At 49.3% G+C, this 10,027-nt stretch overlaps 1 pseudogene; it reads left to right on the top strand.

Annotated features, from left to right (window-relative positions):
* Positions 1-7,135: 7,135 nt before the first annotated feature.
* Positions 7,136-9,709, top strand: LOC149450357 (F-box-like/WD repeat-containing protein TBL1XR1 pseudogene; annotated as a pseudogene).
* Positions 9,710-10,027: the final 318 nt, after the last annotated feature.

The following is a 10,027-nucleotide window of genomic DNA, read 5'->3' as shown; positions in this document are numbered from 1 at the left end:
AAGGAACAACATGTACTGTATATAATAACAAAATAAATCCCATATAATAACCATTACAGTCTGCCTAAGGTGGCAACAAACAGGCCCCAGAAATAAAAACTGGGCCCCCCATCTGTGGGAATACAAACCAACCAATGAGATGTAGATATGAGTGCGTTTTGTATGATTGTCGCTCTTGTTTCTTCCTATTATGTAAGTACCGGTCGGGTTTTAATAAAGAACATTTTTTATGGCAGAACATTATTGCAGATCCCTTTGGCTTTTCTTTGGAGAGACACTGAATAGTGAATTTGTGAGGAAGGTTTGTTTTCTGCCCGGTATATTGTGGCTCCTGGAGGTTGGACGTTCATATGGATATAGCCAGTGTTGCTGAAAGGAATATACCTCTATATATAATATATCTCTACAAATCTGAGGAACGGCTCATTCCAGACAAAGTGTAGAAAAACAGCATACTTTGATTAAAAAGTTCATTGGAGAGGAGAAAATATATAAAGAAGTGCAGAAACTGATAGGCTGCTCAGCTAAAATGATCTCAAATGCTGTAAAATGGAAACCAAAACGTGAAAGTAAACAGAAAACTGCCATTGGAATGGATCGAATAATAGCCAAAATGGCAAAGACAGCCAATGATCAGCTCCGGGGTGATGAAAGAAGGTGTGACGTTCCCTGTGAGGACTGTTACAATTAGAAGACGCCTATGTGAAGCCAAGCTATCTGCAAGAAGTCCCCGCAAAGTCCCACTGTTGGGAAAAAGACGTGTGCTGAAGAGGTTACAATTTACCAAAGAACACATTGACTGGCAAAAGAGAAATGGTGCAACATTTTGTGGACTGATGAAAGTAAGATTGTTCTTTTTGGATCGGCTGCAGACAGTTTGTCAGACGACCCCCAAACACTGAATTCAAGCCACAGTACACTGTGAAGACCGTGAAGCATGGTGGTGCAAGCATCATGATATGGGGATGTTTCTCATACTACGGTGTTGGGCCTATTTATCACATACCAGGGATCATGGATCAGATTGAACACATCCAAATACTTGAAGAGGTCATGTTTTTTTTTGAACAGCCAAATATTTCTTTTTCTTCACTTTTTGTAAAGTAATAACAAATTTGAAACATTTTTCTTTCTGTTTTGATTTGGAATAGACTGTGCAGTACACTCGTGGAACATCTACAAACTACGGGACCTACAAATCTCCACAGGTGACACTTTAAAAGCCTCTACAGGTTACTAGTTTAGAGTGATGCAGGAGGTCTGGTGCTGGAATTATTGTTCTTGTTCTGACGTTCGTGGCGATACCTCACATGTATGGTGTGATCACCATTTACATATGTGTGCTGGATTTACGTATGTGTATGTATTTGCACATGAGCACGGGGGGGGGGGGGGGAGACACTTTAAAATGTGTTTTTAATAATTTTATTTCAAACTTTTTAACTGTCCCTTTTTTTTTTTATAAATCAACTTTATTGCTATGACAAGGGATGTACAACATCCCTTGTGACAGCATGTGCTATGACAGGTCCTCTTTATGGAGACATCTGGCTCTATCAGACCCCAGATCTCTCCTCTGGCCTCCAATGCAGCTGATCAGACACATATGGGTCAGCACAGTAGCTGGTCGCCAACGGCCCAGTAAACACAGAACCAGAACCAAAGGTGACAAAATCCTTGTTGCTTCCATTTTGTGATCCCACAGAGAGGGAGGAACTACATCAGCTCCTTTCTCTGTGTGTATTGAAGTCGGTGCTGCCGGTTGGAGCGGTCCCAGGATCCCCAATGGAATGAGAGAGCCCAGGAAAGGAATTGGTGGGGGGGGGGGGAGGGGGGCGGGCATCCCTCCTCCTGTAGAAGAGATCGCAGTCATAACTGAAGGCATTGTTTTATATATATATTTGGAAATGGTGGTCCAGGCATCCTGCAGCCACATCATAGCCAGCGTGGTGGGAAGAACCATTGTTTGAGATGAGGAAGAAGGCAGTCAACCCATCCAACCTGGTTGGCTGGAGAGCAGTAAAGCTGGCCATACACTAGTAGATTGTCAAACGTTCATCTGCAAATCCTTTGTACATGTGTTGACCGTTTTTTCCATGACAGGTCCCCCCCCCCCCCCATGGTGTGCAGTATTCAAAATAGACTTTGCAATGGCAGGACCCCACATAAGATTCTCCAATTGCCATGGTAGGTACCCGGCCCCCCCAAAGGTATACAGAACAAGCCTTTCCCATGGCAGGACCCCCAGTAAGACTCTCCTATTACCATGACTGGTCCTTCCACCCTCCAATGACATACAGAATAAGACTTGTCCCCCCCCCCATTGGTACCAGAAGATGACTTTGTAATGGTTCCCATGGCAGGACCACCTACTACGGCTCTCCCATTACAATGGCAGGTCCAGAGTCCCCCAATGGAATATTTTACTCAAAGTAGACTTTCCCAGGACAGGACCCCTCCCAGTACGACTCCCCTATTACCATGGTAGGTCCTTCCATCTTCCACTGACATACAGAATAAGACGTGCCATGGCAGAACCGTCTGGGTAAGACTTCCCCAATGCCATGGCAAGAGCCCCAAAACGATTCTGCCATGCCAGGTTCCCCCCCCCCATGGTATACAGTATATATAAAACTTTTCCATTGCTATGGCAATCCTCCCCCTTCCAATGGCAACAGAATAGGACTCTGCCATGGCAGAGCACCCAATACCATGGCACCCCCCCATATATTACATGGTACTTACCCCCATTTCCATGTCCCCTACACATATATTCCCCCCAGCCCGTGCCATAGGTGGTAATTACCCCCCCATGTCCCCTACACATACATGCCCCCTATCCCATCCCACAGGTGGTACTTACCCCCCAGGTCCCCTACACATACATGGCACCCCCATCCCATGTCACAGGTGGTACTTACCCCCCATGTCCCTACACATACATGCCCCCCTATCCCATGTCACAGGTGGTACTTACCCCCCAAGTCCCCTACACATACATGGCACCCCCATCCCATGCCACAGGTGGTACTTACCCCCCCATGTCTCCTACACACACATGCCACCCATCTCATGCCAAAGGTGGTACTTACCCCCCCCCCATGTCCCCTACACATACATGCCCCCCATCCCATGTCACAGGTGGTACTTACCCTCCCATGTCCCCTACACATACATGCCCCCCCATCCCATGTCACAGGTGGTACTTACCCTCCCATGTCCCCTACACATACATGGCACCCCATCCCATCCCGCAGGTGGTACTTACCCCCCCATGTCCCCTACACATACATGCCCCCCATCCCATCCCACAGGTGGTACTTACCCCCCCATGTCAACTACACATACATGCCCCCCATCCCATGTCAAAGGGGGTACTTACCCCTCCATGTCCCCTACACATACATGCCCCCCATCCCGTGTCACAGATGGTACTTACCCCCCATGTCCCCTACACATACATGCCCCGCCATCCCATGTCACAGGTGGTACTTACCCCCCATGTACCCTACACATACATGCCCCCCCATCCCATGCCACAGGTGGTACTTACCCCCCCATGTCTCCTACACATACATGCCCCCCATCTCATGCCAAAGGTGGTACTTACCCCCCCCCCATGTCCCCTACACATACATGCCCCCCATCCATGTCACAGGTGGTACTTACCCCCCCCATGTCCCCTACACATACATGCCCCCCCCATCCCATCCCACTGGTGGTACTTACCCCATGTCTCCTACACATACATGCCCCCCATCCCATGTCACAGGTGGTACTTGCCCCCCCATGTCCCCTACAAATACATGCCCCCCCCATCCCATGCCACATGTGGTACTTACCCCCCCATGTCCCCTACACATACATGCCTTCCATCCCATGTCACAGGTGGTACTTACCCCCCCCTGTCCTCTACACATACATGCCCCCCCATCCCATGTCACAGGTGGTACTTACCCCCCCATGTCCCCTACACATACATGCCTTCCATCCCATGTCACAGGTGGTACTTACCCCCCCCTGTCCTCTACACATACGTGCCCCCCCATCCCATGTCACAGGTGGTACTTACCCCCCCATGTCCCCTACACATACATGGCACCCCCATCCCATGTCACAGGTGGTACTTACCCCCCCATGTCCCCTACACATACATGCCCCCCCATCCCATGTCACAGGTGGTACTTACCCCCCCCATGTCCCCTACACATACATGCCCCCCATCCCATGTCACAGGTGGTACTTACCCTCCAGGGTGACCTCCCTGCCCGCCCTCGTCACGTGTGGCATCCCGGAGGTCGGTGCCAGTGACGGAGAGGATGGCGCCCCCGACAGAGGGAGTGGGTGAGGTCGGCGGCCAGCCCGCGGAAGATGTTGGAGATGAGGACAGGCATCTTGTTCTCCCGGCCCCCCTTCATGGATCCCCAGCCCGCCCGGCTCCACCACCCGCATCCGCTTCTGGTTGACGATGGCCTCGGGCTGGGGGGGGCTCGGAGTTGCCCCGGAACGATCCATTGGTCACCCCGTTGTCCCCGGACCGGTCCGCGCTCAGCACCGGGGAGACCTCCGACAACTTCCCCGCAAGTGTGTACCAACCGTCCCGGAGCAGCACCTCCACCCCGCCTTCTACCGCCATCCCTCCATACTGAGCACACCGGGGAGGAGGGACCGACACCCCACCGGCACCCCGCCCGCCGGACACACAGGGGTTAATGAGGACAGCCGGGGATGGAGAGCCGGGCTGAGCGGGGGAGACATCTAGTGTGGGAACATGGGTACTGCAGGCGTGCGCTGGAACTACAACTCCCCACCCACAGCACACACCTGTCCTCGTATGGAGGGGGGAGGGGATTGTAGTCCTGACCTGCACCAATCCATACACAACACAGGCAACACAAAACTTTTTTTTTTTACACTAAAACGTTTTTATTTGTATTTCTTTTAACACTAAAACTTTCTTTTTTACTTTTTTTTTAACACTAAAACTTTTTGTAATTTTTTTAACACTACAAGTTTAAAAAAAAATAACATTAAAACATTTTCTATTTTTTCACACAAAAACATTTTTTATTTAGTTTTTAACAATAAAATTGTTTATTTTTAACCCCAACACTTAAAAAAAAATAATTTTAATACTACACTTTTTTTTATTAACACAAAAATGTTTTTTATTTTTCTTGTTCAAACCATTTTCTTGTCATTATAACATGGGGATGGAGACATTAGCAGGAGGCATTAGACATTATATTGACAACAAGATTCAGGGGTCAGTATGCAGAGTATCAATGTCTGTATATAGAGGGGGAGGGGAAGAGCCAAGAAAACAATGCAGCATATCTGATGGTGTCCAGTGAATACAAATATTAGTAAGAGGTAGTAACATATCAGAAAGAATTTGATCGGTGGGGGTGATGACTCTGCAGAGCTACGTGGGGAGTTAGGGATAGACAGAGGAGGAGCGAGGAAGAGGGGGCGGGGACAGAGAAGGGGGGCGGGGATGAAATATTTTTTATTTTTATCTTTTAACAATAATAAATGTTTTATTTTTTTAACACTAAAGCATTTTTTTTTATTTTTTAGCACATAAAAAATAAATAAAACAAAAAATAGTTTAACACTAAAACTGTTTTGTGTAAAACTAAAACCTTTTTATCAGTAAAACCTTTTTTATTTTTTAAAACTTAACTTTTTTTTAATTCTTTAACTTCTTGCCGACCGCAGATAGCCAGATGACGGCTACACTGCAGCCGGCCAGTTCTGGGTGGGCGTCATATGACATCCTCCCAGAACACGCTCAGGGGCGTGCACCCAGCTATCACCGTGATTGCTGTGTCCTACAGACACAGCTGATCACGTGATGCGGTAAAAGGCCAATCACAGCGGCCTTTTACCACGTGATCAGCCGTGTCCAATGACACGCTGATCACCGGGAAATTCAATTGCCGGTTCTCGGCTGCACTTTCCTCACGCTGTCAGATCGTGAGGAAAGTACTGCCGAGAACCGGCAGTTGTCAGAGCAGGGATCGGCACTGATCATCAGGGCACTGACAATCAGTGCCCTGATGATCGGTGCCCAGCAGTGCCACAAACAAGTTCTGCCCACCTGTGCCCAGCAGTGCACCCACCTGTGTCCACCAGTGCCACCCACCTCTGCCCACCAGTGCCACCCACCAGTGCAGCCCAGCAGTGCTGCCAGTCAGTGCCACCAGTCAGTGCCCAGTGGTTGTGCCAGTCAGTGCCCAGCAGTGATGCCAGTCAGTGCCACCTATCAGTGCCATCTATCAGTACCCATCATCAGTGTCACCTATCAGTGCCCCCTATCCGTGACACCTCATTAGTGCTGCCTATCAGTGATACCTATCCGTGCCACCTCATTAGTACTGCCTATCAGTGCCCTTTAGTGCTGCCTGTCAGTGCCACCTATTAGTGCCCATCAGTGCTGCCTCATCAATGCACATCAGTGAAGGAGAAAAATTACCTGTTTGAAAAATTTTATAATAGAAACAAAGAAACTTTTTTTTTTTTTTAATTTTTGCAATTTTTTTGCAATTTTTTTGTTTATAGCGCAAAAAGTAAAGCACCCAGCGGCAATTAAATACCAAAGCTCTATTTGTGAGAAAAAAATGATAAAAATTTCATATGGGTACAATGTTGCATGACCGTGCAATTGTCAATCAAAGTGCGGCAGCGCTGAAAGCTGAAAATTGTCCTGGTAAAGAAGGGGGTAGAAGTGCTCTGTAGGCGAGGGGTTAAACACTAAACACTTTTTATTGTTGTGGAACTCTGAGGGGGGGTCGCACTTTCCTGTCTCCCCCCCTCGTCTCTTACCGATCTTCCTCCACATAAGCGGCTTACCGGCTGCCGCTGCCCCGGGAGTGATGGACGTGTAACCAAGGAAGGCGAATCCGGGGGCACATGCGGTTCCTCCATCACGGCGCCAAGATTCCCTTGTTGTTTGCTCCAGTACTATACCGGCTTTTAGAGTGTGACTTTCGGACGAGAAGATGTGATTGGCTTGAAAAGAGAAAACTAATGCAGCCATCACATGGAAGGACTGCCATAACATCTGAAGTCAAAGGTTGCAAAGGTGTCTTTTCTCAGTTTGCTGGGAAGTCCTGGTTTAGGTGGCATAAAGATGAGTATAAGCCGTGATGAGGATACTTTGTGGTGTAGCGATACTTGCAGGAGTCGGGATTCTCCCATTCAGCATTCACTTTTGGTATAGAGAGCCATATCAGCCGGTCTGATATCAATGGTGCCCTGGTGCCACCTGCTGCTTTCATTTCCATCATTCACAAAGGATTGCAGTATGTGGAGGCAGAAGTGAGCAGTGATGAGGATGGCACACTTTGTGACGGGAGGACGATGGAATCTCCCTGATTGATGCAGTTATACCTGATGTGGTACAGACAAGACAGCAGGCATACAGAGACAAGCTTGTGCAGCAACAGGCAGCCGCTGCAACGGCAAACAACCAGCAGCCATCTGCGAAGAATGGGGAAAATGCAGCAAACGGGGATGAGAATGGAGGACAGGGACTGGCAAATAACCACACTGATAGGATGGAAGATGATGGAGATGTAGAAATCCCATCTAGCAAAGCAGTAGTATTACGTGGTCAGGAATCAGAAGTGTTGGTTTGTGCCTGGAACCCAGTTAGTGATCTATTGGCATCGGGGTCAGGTGATTGGACGGCACGGATATGGAATCTCAGTGAAAACAGCACTAGTGCTTCAACACAGCTGGTCCTTAGACACTGTATACGAGGGGGGGGGGACAAGATGGTCCTAGTAACAAGGATCCTTAGATTGGAATAGTGAAGGAACACTTCTAGCAACTGGATCCTATGATGGCTTTGCCAGAATATGGACAGAAGATGGAAACCTTGCAAGCACCTTGGGGCAACACAAAGGACCTATATTTGCCTTGAAATGGGACAAGAAAGGAAATATTATTTAAAGTGCAGGCGTAGACAAGACGACCATAATCTGGGACGCACACAGGGGGGGCAAAACAACAGTTTCCTTTTCACACGGCACCAGCGTTAGATGTGGACTGGCAAAGTAACAACACGTTTGCATCACGCAGTACAGATATGTGCATTCATGTCTGCAAATTGGGACAAGATAGGCCAATAAAAACTTTCCAGCGACACACAAATGAAGTGAACGCAATAAAGTGGGATCCCACTGGTGACCTTCTTGCATCCTGTTCTGATGACATTATTATTACACAGTATTTATATAGCACCAACAGTTTGCTCAGCGCTGTACATTACAATGGAAGACAATACATGGGACAGTACAGTAACAATACAATAAAATACGCGAGGGGTTTAAGGGCCCTTGTCAGGAATCCCAGAGATCACCACAGCTCACGAATCTGCACAGTTGTAGGATCCCAACAAGACATACAGGCAGGTGGGCACTAGGACCCAGGCGCGCCTGTCGCCAATGACGGCCGGACAGGCACTAGGACCCAGGCGCGCCTGTTGGCGCTGGGCGGGCTATTTAAACCAGCTCATGCAATGCTCACATTGCCGTATGGTCTTCATTCCTTGTTCCCTGCTCGTCTGTACCTGTGTGAGATACCTTGTTGCCGACCCTGCTTGATCCTGACCTCTGCTGACCGTCTCCTGCTCTGATCCCTGGCTCGTCTGACTATTCTTTTGCTTACTCCTGATTACCTGACCTCCTGTTGCTGAAACCTGGCTTGTGACCTGACTACTCTCTGTCTGCTGCTCTGTACCATTCTGCCTCTGCTGTTACCGACCCGGCCTGCCTGACTACACTACACATACTCTATCATCCATCCATCCTGCATGGATCCGCTCACCACTGCCCAGGTCTGCCAGCCTCTTCACATCAGGCTCTCCTCCGATACATACCTCCGGTGGTTCACTCTACCACAGTCGGGTGTACTCAGGAGTCCCGACCTGGTCTCAGTCTGCTCCAAGTCCATCCCCACCATCAGGGTCCTTGGTGAATAAGCAGACTGGGGCTTAGACCCCGCACCCTGGGGAATCCCATTCTGTGGGTTGCTAGAGATACCGCCGGGTGGATCGTGACAGAACCATACGGCCATGACTGAGCCTGGAAGAGGACCATCCCCGCTGGACGATATATGCCAACATCTGGCGGCGCTCACCCAAGCGGTTAAAATGCTACAGGAGGGTTACACACATCTGGAAGGTCGTATTCAGACGCTAGCCTCGCCGGCATCCACATCTCAGAAACCGGTTACTCCATCTTCGACCAGGAACCCCTCGGAACCTCTTGTCGGAGCAATGGTCTCAATGCCTCCACCGGAACCCCATGTACCGATGCCAGAACGATTCAATGGGGATCGAGGAAAATTCAGGGCATTCCTCAATGCATGCCAACTATACTTTGAGCTGCAGCCGCGGACATTTTCTGCAGAATCTGTGAAGGTGGGGTTCATTATATCCCTACTGCAAGATGAACCCCAGGGCTGGGCCCACCGACTACTCGAGATCCGCCATCCACATCTGGATTCGGTAACAACGTTTTTTAAAGCAATGGCGGTGTTATATGACGACCCGCAGCGGGCAGCATTGGCTGAAACAGCCCTGCATATACTCAGACAAGGTCACCGAGCAGCGGAAGAGTACGCCTCGGAGTTCAGACGTTGGATGGGGGACACCCATTGGAATGATGCAGCCCTGCATGGGCTTATCCAAGTCACTTAAAGACAAACTAGCCAGAGTGGGCATACCCGATACCTTAGAAGACCTCATAACTCTGGCCATCCAGATCGACTGCAGATTGCGGGAACGCTAGGTCCAGCCAGGGTCAGAGACCAACATGGGTACTACCTAGCATTCCGTTCCAGTCTACCTCTCCTGTTGGGAATCGGAACCCGGAAGCCACCGAGATGCCCGAACCCGTGCAATTGGGATTGACGCGACCGTCATTAACGGTTGAAGAACGCCAGAGACGTCGGGCAAACAATCTCTGTACTGCGGGGGAGCAGGTCATGTGGTACGCTCCTGCCCTGCCAAACTGAG

Source organism: Staurois parvus, unplaced genomic scaffold, assembly GCF_062004578.1.
Source record: "Staurois parvus isolate SC_StPar_1 unplaced genomic scaffold, SC_StPar_1.0 ptg000575l, whole genome shotgun sequence".
NCBI classification, from domain to species: domain Eukaryota; kingdom Metazoa; phylum Chordata; class Amphibia; order Anura; family Ranidae; genus Staurois; species Staurois parvus.
This window is presented reverse-complemented; position numbering and strand designations above follow the sequence as displayed.